Genomic DNA, 12845 nt, shown 5'->3' with positions numbered 1-12845 from the left:
AGCCCACGTGCTTAGAGTCCATGCTCCACAACAAGAGAAGCCACCGCAATGAGAAGCCCACGCACCACAACGAAGAGTAGCCCCCACTCGCTGCAACTAGAGAAAGCCTGCACGCAGCAACAAGACCCAACGCAGCCAAAAATAAATAAATTAAATAAATAAATTTATTAAAAAATAAAATAAAATAAACAAGCAAACAAATAAACGAGATCCTTTCAGCTTCTCCAGGGTTGTTTGGTGGCACCTCCAGGCCTCTGCCTCAGGTCACTGCCTACCCAGGTCTCATTACTCAGATAGAGACCTCAGCGCTGGTGTGATCAATGGGGACTCCCTTGGTTCAGGGCTGGCTGCCTCCCAGCTAATCCTGGCACAGAGCAACTCACTGAACCAAACATGACTAAGGAATCAAAAGCTCAGGGAGATTTCCTTTATCTATCCCGGTGTCATCCTGACCTCTTCTCCCTTCCTCCTCATCACTTCCATCCCCACCCTCCAGGATCTTCAATGGGGAGCCCTTAGATCCCTGTCTATCTCCAGGGCAGGGCCTAAAATAGGCTATAGCTGGGAAACATTCACCAAAAGAACAGAGAAAAAGGAGGAAAAAAAAAAAAAAAAAGGCTCTCAGTTCAGCAAGAAAAAAAAAAAGCAATGGTAATGATAGGGAAATTCTCCTCTACAGGGACAATTTTAGAGTTTCTGTTACCACGTACTTTGCAAATAGCGGGAAATACCATTTCATTTCTGTTGCATAAGTTTCACAATTGTGAGGAAGAAGTTAATGCTGTTTGAAATCATTAGACAGATAGTTCCTTATTCTCTGATGAGACTCTCTCAGATTCTGCAGGCTCAGGATTTGAAGGCGCCCCCTTCCCAAGCTCTGCTTTTTAAAATGATAATAAGAATTAAGATAAAGCAAGGGAAAACAAGGGGTGGTTTTTTCCATCCCAAGTTGAACGAGCCAGGTGAGAACTGAGTTATCGGACTGCCCAGGACAGCCAATCATTTCTCAAATGCAAATAAGTTCTCAGTAAGCCAGGCCAGCTGCCCAGAGAGTCTTTTCCCCGTTCCAAGCACCAAGAGCAGCTTTCTGAGAAGAGGAGAGAGGCGTCTCCACACTTGGTATTGGACAGAACAGCTCGACAACCCGACACAAGGCTGGACATGCAGGCCAGGGTTCATTTCTTCAGACCAAAATACAATTCTCTTCCTGCTACTCTTGATGGAGCCACCCACAACTCCCCAAGTCAAAACTTCTCCAAAGAAAGCCTTGCTCTTAGAAGCAGATACCTCCAGAAGGCTCTGGTTCAAGGTCTGATTTGAACATAATAGATATCAGATTAAGTCAGGGCTCCAGAGCTTTGCCAAATCATATTCCCACCAGAAAGCACTGGAAATATAGCCCAGAGGAAAGAGAGAAGGAAATGCTTAGGACCCTTGGTTCCAATCCTGGCTTGGCCACTGACATGGTACCTTCTTTTTTTCCAGCCTTTGGACATTGTTGTAGCTCTAGAGACCAGCTGCCTGAATTCAAATCCCAGCCCCACCATTTCCCATTGTGTTACTTTGTGCAAGTGACTTAATCTCTTCCGGCTTTGATGTATCTATCTGTAAAATGGAGCCAATAAGAGTTCCTATCTCACAGGGTTATTGTGCGGATTAAAATACTTAATAGCTCCAAAGTGCTTAGGATGCTGCCTGATATTCAACTGAGTGTTAGCTATTATAATTGGGTGAGGCCATGATGTTTGGAGGTGTGGCAGCCATCTTGACACCATGAGGGAGGACATTGCTGACCAGCTGAAGATGGCAAAAATGACAGATGGAAAGAACCTGGATCTTTGATGCCAGTGTGCTCCTAACTTAACCAACTGTAGAGCCACCCTACCTCTGCATTTCTTGTATTATAAGGTAATAAAATTTCCTTATTGTTTAAGCCAGTTAAGTTTCCTTTATTTGAAACCAAAAGCATCCTAATTGACATGCTTCCCTTCCCCTAGATTTGTCCCCACTAGGATGACCTGAATCTTCTGTTCATAGGATGACCAAACACCCCAGTTTGCATGGGACAGTCCCAGTTTGTACCTGTTGTCCCAGGATAACTATTATTAATAAGATCCCCGTTTGGATGATTATGGTCACCCAATCCTTTGAAATAAGCATTGCCCACTTCCTACTTCTCTCTTAAAATGCAGATGTCCCAGAGAGGACTGCTCTCCACCATATTGCTTTCCCAATGAAGCAAAGGTCTAAGATTTGTAACATGAAGCCTGGACTGGGGGTAGAAGTTAAGAAAAAGGTTCAGGAAGAGATTGGTGCATAAAGGGTAAATTCTACAACTTAGTCAAGCCTGGAAATTGACCTGGATGGTGTATCTTGAAATTCTGCAGCGAGGGATGCCAGATGGTTTTAGCAGACATACTGGACACACATTTATATGTCTGGGTTATTTTTTTTTTCAGGTTCTTTCCTGGACTGAAAGCTCAAGAATAGGGCTGCCCAGTCCAATTCCAGACACCTGGCAATCCCAGTAGTAACTTTTACTGAAAACTTATGGTTTCCTCTTTAGCCAGCAGAAACACAAGCAGCCACACCCTCTCCAATGCCATTTATACTGCAGCCTGCCTTCCAAATTTCCTGGGCAAATTCCATTCTTGGAGCCTTTGTTGAAAGGGAGAAAGTTCTAATACCAACTGTTACCATTTTTTGAGCACTCACTATGTACCAGGCACTACTAAGAAGTGACATCAAATTTTCACAACTGCCCTTTGTGGTAGTTATTATTGTCCCTTTTTTACAGATGAGAAAACTGAGGCTCAGAAAGGAACCTGATCAAGGTGGCTATATTAGTTAGGCTAAAGATAGACATTGTGACAAGACCCAAATAGTAATGAATTTTTTAAAGCATACCTTGTTTCTCTCTCGTGTTATAGTCCAGGCATAAACAACCCAAGGCAAGTATGGAGGCCTCAAGGTTTCAGGGCCCAGGTTCTTTCCAACTTCCTTAACACGTGGTATCCACTGTATGCTCCAAGATGGCTGCTCTGGCGCCACATTCCAACCAGCAGAAAGAGAAAGGGAGGAGAGAAGGGAATGCCTGGTTCTTTAAACACCCACAAGCCGGAAGTTTCACACATCACTCTCACCCGATTGGCCAGAGCTTTGTCACCCAGGTGTGTCTGACCCTAAATCCATGCCAAGCCACCACTCTGGTGTTGCCAGAGGACTCTGAGAATCTTGTTTCCCTCATCATAGAAGAATGTGAGGCACACCTAAATATTAATTGAACAAATGAATGAATGAATATCTCAGTACTCGTGTTTGGAATCCAGGTTGGGAGAAAGCTCACTGTAAGTGCCTGACACTGCTCTAGGTACTGAGAATAGCAAACAAAACAGGTCGGCGTCCTCGCCCTCCTGGAGCTGACACTCTTGTGGCAAAAGAGATGGCCAATTAAGACCCTAATACGTCGAACACAAAGTCTGCCAGATCGTGGTGAGGACTATGGAGAAAAACAAAGTGGGAAAAATGACAGGGAGTGCTGGGCAAGAGCATCCCAGGGGGAGGGGGGAGGGGGAGAGAAGTCCTCACTAAGAAGGTGACATTTTAGCAAGGAACTGGAAGAAAGAGGTGAGGGAGTAGGCGCTGCGTGTGTTCCAGGCAGAGGGAACAGCAAGTGCAAGGGCTTGGAGGCCGTGGGCCACAACTGCTGAGCCCTCGTGCCACAACTACTGAAGCCTGCGCGCCTACAGCCCGTGCTCCGCGACGGGAGAGGCCAACGCGGTGAGAGGCAGGTGCACCGCAGCGAAGAGTAGTCCCTGCTCACTGCAACTAGAGAAAGCCCGCACGCAGCCTCAAAGACCTAACGCAGCCAAAAAAAATTTTTTTAATTTAAAAAAAAAAAAAGAGGACTTAGCAAAAAAAAAAAAAGCAAGAACCTATAGGTTTGCTGAAGTGCTGGGGGTAAGAGAGACAGAATTCAACTTGACTCCAAGGTTTTTGGCCTGAGCCACTGAAAGGATGGGCTTGGAATTAACCAGGATGAGGAAGGTGGTGGGAGGGGTGGGTTTGGGGGAGAAGATGGAGAATTTAGTTTTGATCTTGGGAGATTGCAAATTCCATAGCCTGGTGGAGATGTCGGGTGGGCAGTCAGAGACGCAATCCCGGGGTTCAGGAGGGAGGTCAGCCTGGAAATAAGAATGTAGACATGGTCAGAACATAAGTAATAGTTAAAAGCCACGGGATTGGGGGAGGTCACCCAGGGAGGGCATGTGGATGGAGACGAGGTCAAGGACAGAGGCCTGGCCCCCAGCAGCATCCAGAGCTGGAGCAGCCAGAAAAGATGCTACAGAGAGTCCACTTCCACTTTGTTGAGATTCCCTGGCTTTCCTAGGAAGACTGGACATAGTGATGGAGTCTCCCATGACCTCGAGAAATGGAGCAACAGTCAGGTTCCCAGTCTCAGCTCAGTCAGTTCCTTCATGGTCCTGAGCCTAGTTTCCTCATCTGTTAAATGGGGACGTTAAGAATCCTGCTCTGCCAGCTCTCCAAGGGAATGTGAGGACACAATGAAATCTTACAAACCCCAAAATGCTTGAAAAAAAACGAAGAGCCCTATACAAATGAAAGGAATTTCTTTCCCTACCACCTGAATTTAGGTCCTCAGAAATGTGAAACTGAAGCAGAGAAAAAAACATACACAGCTTCAGAGAAAAGAAAAGCGGTGGCAGAGAAAGACTTACGTATAGCTCCATGCAACAGCGTGTGGATGAATTTTTAAAACTTAACATGCCATATGCAGAGACATGGATGGCCCTAGAGACTGTCATACAGAGTGAAGTAACTCAGAAAGAGGAAAACAAATATCATATAATATCGCGAATATGTGGAATCTAGAAAAATGGTACAGATAAACTTATTTGCAAAACAGAAATAGAGACGCAGATGTAGAGAACAAACATATTGGATACCAAGGGGGGGAAGGGGGAGTGGGGTGAATCGGGAGATTGCGATTGATATATATACACTACCATGTGTAAAATAGATAACTAATGAGAACCTTAAAAAAAATGTAATATGGAGCCAGTGAAGCCGGATATAAAAAAGCACATTATGTATGATTCCATTTATATAGTGCTCAAAAGCAGAAAATATTAAACTGCAGTACTTAGAGGTGCACACTTGGATGGCAAAGCTATAAAGAAAAGAGTGTAGGTAGCATTTACTGCACAAGTCAGGGCAGTGCTTTTCACCCAGACTAGGGAGTAGGAGTCTGGGATTTGGATGAGCTGTACAGAGGCATTAAGGGCCTGGCAGTGTTGTATTTCTTACCCTAGGTTGTGATTTCACAAATGTTCACTTTATAATAATTTATTATGATTTACATATGTGTCTTCTACACTTTTCTCTCTGTGTTCTCCATTTCTCAACCTAAAAAATGCATCAAAAGCCTTAAAAATAAGCATACACATCTATATTCATACCCTTTGACCAAGTTATTCTCATTTAGGGAATCTGAACCACAGAAATAATCACACACTCACACAAACTTTAATTCACAAAGATGTTCACTGCAGTGTTACTTAAAATAGCTCAGATTTGAAAGGGCCTAAATTCCCACTAATAGGTAAATAGTTACATACATTATGGTATATCCACAATGTGGAAAATTATTTAGCCCTTTAAAAGTCTGCTATCAGAGTATATTTAATGGAATAGAAAAATGGTCATGATACATGGATAAATGGGGAGGAAAAGAGTGTAATAAATTACATATAGACTGTGATCCTAATACTGTCAATATATATTACATATTCATACAAAAAAAGACAAGAAGGAAATTACAAAAATAAGAGTAGTTACATCTGGGCAGTGAAATTACGGGTATCTGTTTTCTTCTTTTTTTTTTTTTTGGCCACTCCCCGCAGCATGCAAGATCTTAGCTCCCCAGATAGGGGTCGAACCCGAGTCCCCTGCAGTGGAAGCACGGAGTCCCAACCACTGGGCCACCTGGGAATTCCCTATTTTCTTCTTTACACTTATATTTCCCAAATTTTCTACAATGAATATATATTACTTTTATTCTTAAATACATTGCTTCCTCCGCTTTTTGTTTTTTAATTTGGACCTCAAATGCACACAATTAGTTAATAACACTCCTCAGTCCGTGGCACACCATCAGTGACATCAGAGTATGGCCTCTACTTTGTTTTATTTTCACTTATTTTTGCCTTCATCACCCATCTCTACTCCTCCTCCCCGCCCCCCCACCCATGGACACCCACCAGGGTGTATTTAAAGTGTGTTCTTTCTACCCATCTGCCATATATTTGTTTGGATATATGTGTATCTAAATAGACATAGTGAAAAATATGTAAAGAGATAAAGTGTTGTTTTATGATTGTTTTTAAATTTTTACATGAATGGTACAGTTATGCATTCATGCTATGTTACCTTTTTCACCCAGCATCATGCTTTTTTGAGATCATTCCTTGTTGCTCTTTGTAAATATAACTCATTACTTGTGACTATTGCTTAGTATTCCATTATGTGCTACCAGCAATGGTAGACTGCTGGCTGTTCTCCAAGTGTGGTTTCCTCCTCTTCCAGGACACACTGAAGGACTACATTTCCCAATATCCCTTGCAGGTAGGTGGAGCTACATAATGGAGCTTTAGATGCCAGCAGATTGCCTGAATGGCCTCCAGTCCTGGCCCATGGAATCTCTCCCATGTCCTTTCCTCCATGCTCTTTTCCCTTCTAAACTGATTGGGATGATGACCCCAGAGTGACCTTGGAAACCATGGGTTGAAGGTGGCAGAGCCACCCCCAGCCCGGGTCTGAATGTCTGCACTGAGGGGAGACAGACCAGTGATCAGTAACGTTCACCTTAGAGCACCTTATGTGAGCAAATAATGAAATGTCCATGGGGTCTGAGACTTCACATACTTCATGGTCTATTTATTATAGCTAATATTAACCCTAACCGATAAAACTATATTTTACTTATTCATTTCCTAGTATTGAAACTACTGCAAACTCTTTGAAGCATGCTATAACAAACATCCTCACATATATTTCCATTTGTATCTGTGAGCAAGTATTTTTTAGGTTGTCAACCAGAAATGGAATTGCTGAGCCATAGAGTTTGTATGTATTTTGCTTACTCCTGACCAAAGCAATGGCAGAGGCATCAATCTTTGGGGGACAGTGACTGCAAAAGTTTGGGTTTTCAGTCACCCAGAGTAGTCAGAATTGCCAGTTGGGGTGTCAGTGTCATCACTGGAGCCGTCCCACAGAGTGGTTTGGGCGTCGTTCTTGGGGGCCTGGCTGCCAAGACTGACTTCCTGGTCACCCTTGAGATTCTGTGAGCTCCCTATAACCATTCATAAAATTCTACAGTGGGTCCTGTTGTTTAAAACTGCAAATCACTGACCCAAGATCAGGAGCTGGCAAACTTGTTTTGTAAAGGGCCAGACAGTAAATATTTTAGGCTTTCAGGGTCGTAAAGTCTGTGTCACAACTACTCCATTCTGCCCTAGCGCTAACAGCAGCCAGAGACAATATGTAAATGAATGGGTGCGGCTGTGTTCCAATAAAACTTTATTTATATAAACAATAGCCAGCAGGCTGCAGTTTGCCAATCCTTGAGCTAGACAAAAAAGAGATCTCTCCTTTCTTTAAATCTCTATGTAGACATTTATGTCACATTTCCTGGTCTTAGCTCTTTGGTAAGTTCCTTTCTTCAGTCCATTTTGGACTAACACACTACCTTGCTTGCAAAGGACTGATGGAATGAATAAAGGAGTCAATGAATGGAAGAACGAACGGCATTGACTTAGAGGTGATCCTAATGAACAACCCAGGCAAAGGCCAGTCAGAACAGGAGCCAACTGGAAACCATCTATAGCACCGAACCGTTGCACCAGCGGCATCCAGTCCTGCTCCATTGAGCCCACCCTCTGCCCCCCAAACCCCACACCTACCCAACCAGGCTTCATCCCACATGTCTGGAAGGCACCAGTTTGGGGGTTCAGTTTCCAAATCTCAGAAGCTAATAAGGAACAAGGGTAACTGTGGGGGACTCAGTTCTCAAAAGCAAACCGTATTCCAGTGACTAATCCATCTTTCACTCCCGATATTTTTATTCATCCCAGCAGAAATGCGTATGAGTCACAGCTCCTGTTGGAGAATGTTTTAAAATGCATTATTGTGTATGTATCTACAGCCTGCAGACCTGCAGAATCTGGGTGCTGTTGGCAGGGGTCTAATGATTTCAGCGCTAACAATAAAACCTGTCAAGTCACACTAACCAAGGACTCCTTTTCCCCAGTCTCTTCAGCATCCAACAAATAAAAAAACAATAATTGATTTGGCATCTGATTGAGGATGTGGCCCATGGAGTACTGAGGTGGCCACAGACTTATACATTCCCCTACCAATACCTTTTCCTTCTTCTAAGATCCTGCCACCTACCAATACCTTTTCCTTCTTCTAAGATCCTGCCACAAAAGCAATTATACTCCAATAAAGATGTTAAAAAATAATAATAATAAAATTAAATTAAAAAAAAAAAGATCCTGCCACAACACCCCCGTCTCTTCAGGAAGCCTTTTGAATTAATCTGATCTCAGCATTGGGAAAGCAGAGTTTTAACCCCTGGACCACCAGGGAAGTCCCTTCCTCTTTCTTAGAACAGGACTCAGGAAAAGAAAAGGATCTCTTCTGTTCTTCTGACCTGTGGATGTTGCATGAAGACTCCATGTCTGGAGCCATGGCAGCCATCTTGGACCCATGAGGAGAGACTGTGCCATCGTGATGGATGGAAAGGACCTGGACCCTTGATGCTGCTGTTGAGTCACTGAATTAACCAATCCCGGGACTGCCCTACCTCTGGACACATTGTTTAAACCACCTGGAGGTGGCTCTTCACTAAGTTGTAGAAAAAAATTATCCTGATGGATATGCCCCCTATATGGTGAAACTTCAAAAAAAGTAGCTCTAGGGTCACTCCAGACCTATGTGTGAGGTGCAGAGGGAACATCTTTCCAAGCAATCCTACTGGCACCTCAAAAATATGTCCCAACTTGAACCAATTATCTGCCGTGGTTGCCAAAAGACCTTATCCACTCTCCATTAGATGGATGGCATCTCCAACTATAGTCTCTCTCATGAGACTCTAAATCCTTTTCTCATTTCTGCATTCATTCATTTGAACAAATCAGGGGCTTCCCTGGTGGCGCAGTGGTTGAGAGTCCACCTGCCGATGCAGGGGACACGGGTTCGTACCTCGGTCCGGGAAGATCCCACATGCCACGGAGCGGCTGGGCCCGTGAGCCATGGCCTCTGAGCCTGCACGTCCGGAGCCTGTGCTCCACAACGGGAGAGGCCACAACAGTGAGAGGCCCGCGCACCGCAAAAAATAATAAATAAATAAATAAACAAATCATATTTACTGAGCACCTACTATATACTAGGCATTATGCTAGATGTAGGGGGAAAAACAGTGAATAAGACAGTTTCACCACTTGTGAAGTTTATATTCTAGTCGGGGGAGAGAGATATTAAACAAACAAACACATAGTCAAGGATAGCTAAGAAATAAACGAGGTATTTTCAAAGAAAAATACAGGAAAGTACATACCTAGATAGGGTGATTCAGGAAGACCCTCTTAAGGAAGTAATAGTTGAGATCTGAATGCTGAGCCAGAACCAGCTCTGCAAAGCATGAGAAGAGCTTCCTAGGCAGAAGAAAATGGCAAGTGCAAAGGCCCTGAGGCTGGACCACACTTGGAACATTCCAGGGGTAGTAAGGAGGCCGGTGAGGTGGGAACAATGAGTAATGAGAACAGTAGTAGGAGCTGAAGTCAAGTTAATAATGCAGAGACAGTCCATGCATGCATGGACTTTATGCTAAACACAGTGGGCAGCCAGGGCAGGGGTTTAAACAAGGCTGTGATATGACCTGACTCAGGTTTTTAAATGATCACACTGTTGGGCGGAGAATAGCCTGTAATAATAAAAAATGATCATAACCAACCCTTTTGGGGTTTTGTTTCTTGTTTCTTTAATATTTATTTATTTGGTTGTGTTGGGTCTTAGTTGTAGCATGCGAACTCTTAGTTGCAGCATGCATGTGGGATCTAGTTCCCTGACCGTGAATTGAACCTGGGCCTTGAACCTGGGCCCCCTGCATTGGGAGCGGGGAATCTTAACCACTGCGCCACCAGGGAAGTCCCATAACCAACCCTTTTGTAATACCTACTGTGTGCCGGGAACTGTTCTAAGCAATTTCCATATATTAACTCACTGTGTCCTCATAACAATGGGAATGATTATGATGCCATTTCATAGATGAAGAAACCGAGGCACAGAGAGGTAAAGTGACTTGCCAAGGATCACACAGTGAGTAAATCAGAGCCTGGACTCTAGGAATCAGGGAGCCTAGCTAGAGGCTATGGTGTATATGATGAGAGGGGGTTGCCTGGCTTTGTCTTGGCGGGCAGTACTGGAGACAAGAGAAGAGGATGAATCAAGAATATAACGTCAAGATATGGGAATTCCCTGGCGGTCCAGTGGTCAGTACTCCACGCTTCCACTACAGGGGACATGGGTTGGATCCCTGATCAGGGAAATAAGCTCCTGCGTGCTGCCCGGTGCCGGCCAAAATAAAAAATAAAAGAAAAATAAAGAAAAAAATTAAAAATACATAATGTCGGACTTCCCTGGTGGCACAGTGGTTGAGAATTCGCCTGCCAATGCCGGGGACACTGGTTCGATCCCTGGTCCGGGAAGACCCCACATGCCGCGGAGCAACTAAGCCCATGTGCCACCACTACTGAGCCCATGCGCCGCAACTACTGAAGCCTGCGCGCCTAGAGCCCGTGCTTCGCAACGAGAAGCCACCACATTGAGAAGCCCACGCACCACAATGAAGAGTAGCTCCCACTCACCACAACTAGAGAAAGCCCGCACGCAGCAATGAAGACCCAAATGCAGCCAAAATTTTTAAATATATATATATATATATATATATAAATATATATAATATATATGTGATGTCAAGACAAAAAGGAAAGAACTTTCTGAGGGAGTGCAGAGTATCCTGTCTGTACCTTCTGATTCCCTTCTCCAGCAGGACTTTCAACAGGACACTGGCCCCTGGTGTCCTCCCTGCCCACTTTATGGATGGAGGTCTCCACCCCACCCCAAACCCCGTTATCCTGCAGCACCTCAACTTGTTCATCTCACATGATCACCTCCCCTTTTGAGAACAGCCCAACGCTGCTACTACTGACTCCGACCTTGGTCTTGCCCTGCCCCTCCACGGCTTCCCCTGGATCCAAAGATAAAAAGCCGCCAAAAAGCCAGCCGGGCCGCTCGCAGCGCCTCGCTCTCGGAGGAGAGCACTTTGTAGACACTCCCTGGGCCTCAGCAAAACTTCTATTGTTACGGGAGGCAGAAAACCACCCGAGTGGCCCGGTTGTTTGCCGGCCAAAGATTGCGAGCACACCCTGTCCCAGCCCGGCCGTGGGCCTGAGCTCCCCGGGGGAGGCCAGGGGGCCGGAGGAGAGCAAGACGCGCGCTTGACACTGCTGTCTGCTGCAGGTTACAGCCTCCACCCACCCAGGCATCTCAAGGAAGCTAGAAAGGGGGAGAAAGCAGGGCGGAGGTGACCAGTTTGGCCTTTCAAGGCGAGGCAGCTGTTTCTACGAAGTGTCTGGGAGTCCCCTAAGTATCTGTCCCCAACCCCGAGGGGATAGAAGGTCAACCTCTCGGTTCCTCCTCAGCCCTGGATTGGTTCAGTGTGGGGTGAAAGTGTGAAAAGCTAGGGACCTACCCACGCCTGGCTCCTGCTCTGGGGCTTTCTAAAAAAATGAAGTGCACAGAGCCTGAGCAGAGAACCCACCTCGTGCAGAGCACAGTGCAAGGCTTTGAGGATTCAGAGAAAAGGAAAGCACCCTGTCCTCCAGGGTCAAAGTGGAGCTAAGATGAGTCGTACAGAGGCGGAGGTTTGAGGGAGAAAGCAAGGAAGGCTTCGGGGAGGAGCTGGCCTTTTTCAACTGCTCTTTTAGAGGCAGAGAGGGCTCAGCAGAACTGTAAGCTTCTTAATTGCAGAATCTATTGCCCTGAATTATTTTCATTTTCCACAGTAATCTGCACTGAATATTGCTGCTTTCCAGTTAATTTTTTTAAATAAATTTATTTATTTATTTATTTATGGCTGTATTGGTTCTTCGTTGCTGTGCGTGGGCTTCTCATTGCGGTGGCTTCTCTTGTTGTGGAGCCCAGGCTCTAGGTACACGGGCTTCAGTAGTTGTGGCGCATGGGCTTAGTTACTCCGTGGCATGTGGGGTCTTCCCGGATCAGGGCTCGAACCCGTGTCCCCTGCATTGGCAGGCGGATTCTTAACCACTGCGCCACCATGGAAGTCCGCCAGTTAATTTTTGTTGAAAATAAAATAATAGGACTGAAAGGATCCCTATTCTCACCCTCCTCCCTCTTTCTTTCCTTCTTAAAAAAAAAATCCTCAAAATGACTAAACAAATAAAATATGCACAAAAGAGACATATGTTCTTTTTTTATGTAAATGTATGGGCCATGTCCTTTACTTTTTTTTTCCAGATCACTAAAGGATTTTATGTGCTTTGCTGGAACTTTGGAAAACCCCAGATGAGCAAATGAAGAAAATGAAAATCACCTATATTTTTACCAGTTAGAAATAAACATTCTTAACACGTCAGAGTATTCCTCACCAGGCTTTGGTGGTTTTTCTATTATTAATATTAAGGTGAAATTTGTTACAGTGAAATGCACAGATCTGAAGTGAATGATTCAATGAATCTTGA

The sequence above is a fragment of the Mesoplodon mirus genome, assembly GCF_964341445.2.
Source record: "Mesoplodon mirus genome assembly, chromosome: 15".
Classification (NCBI taxonomy): Eukaryota; Metazoa; Chordata; class Mammalia; order Artiodactyla; family Ziphiidae; genus Mesoplodon; species Mesoplodon mirus.
This window is presented reverse-complemented; position numbering follows the sequence as displayed.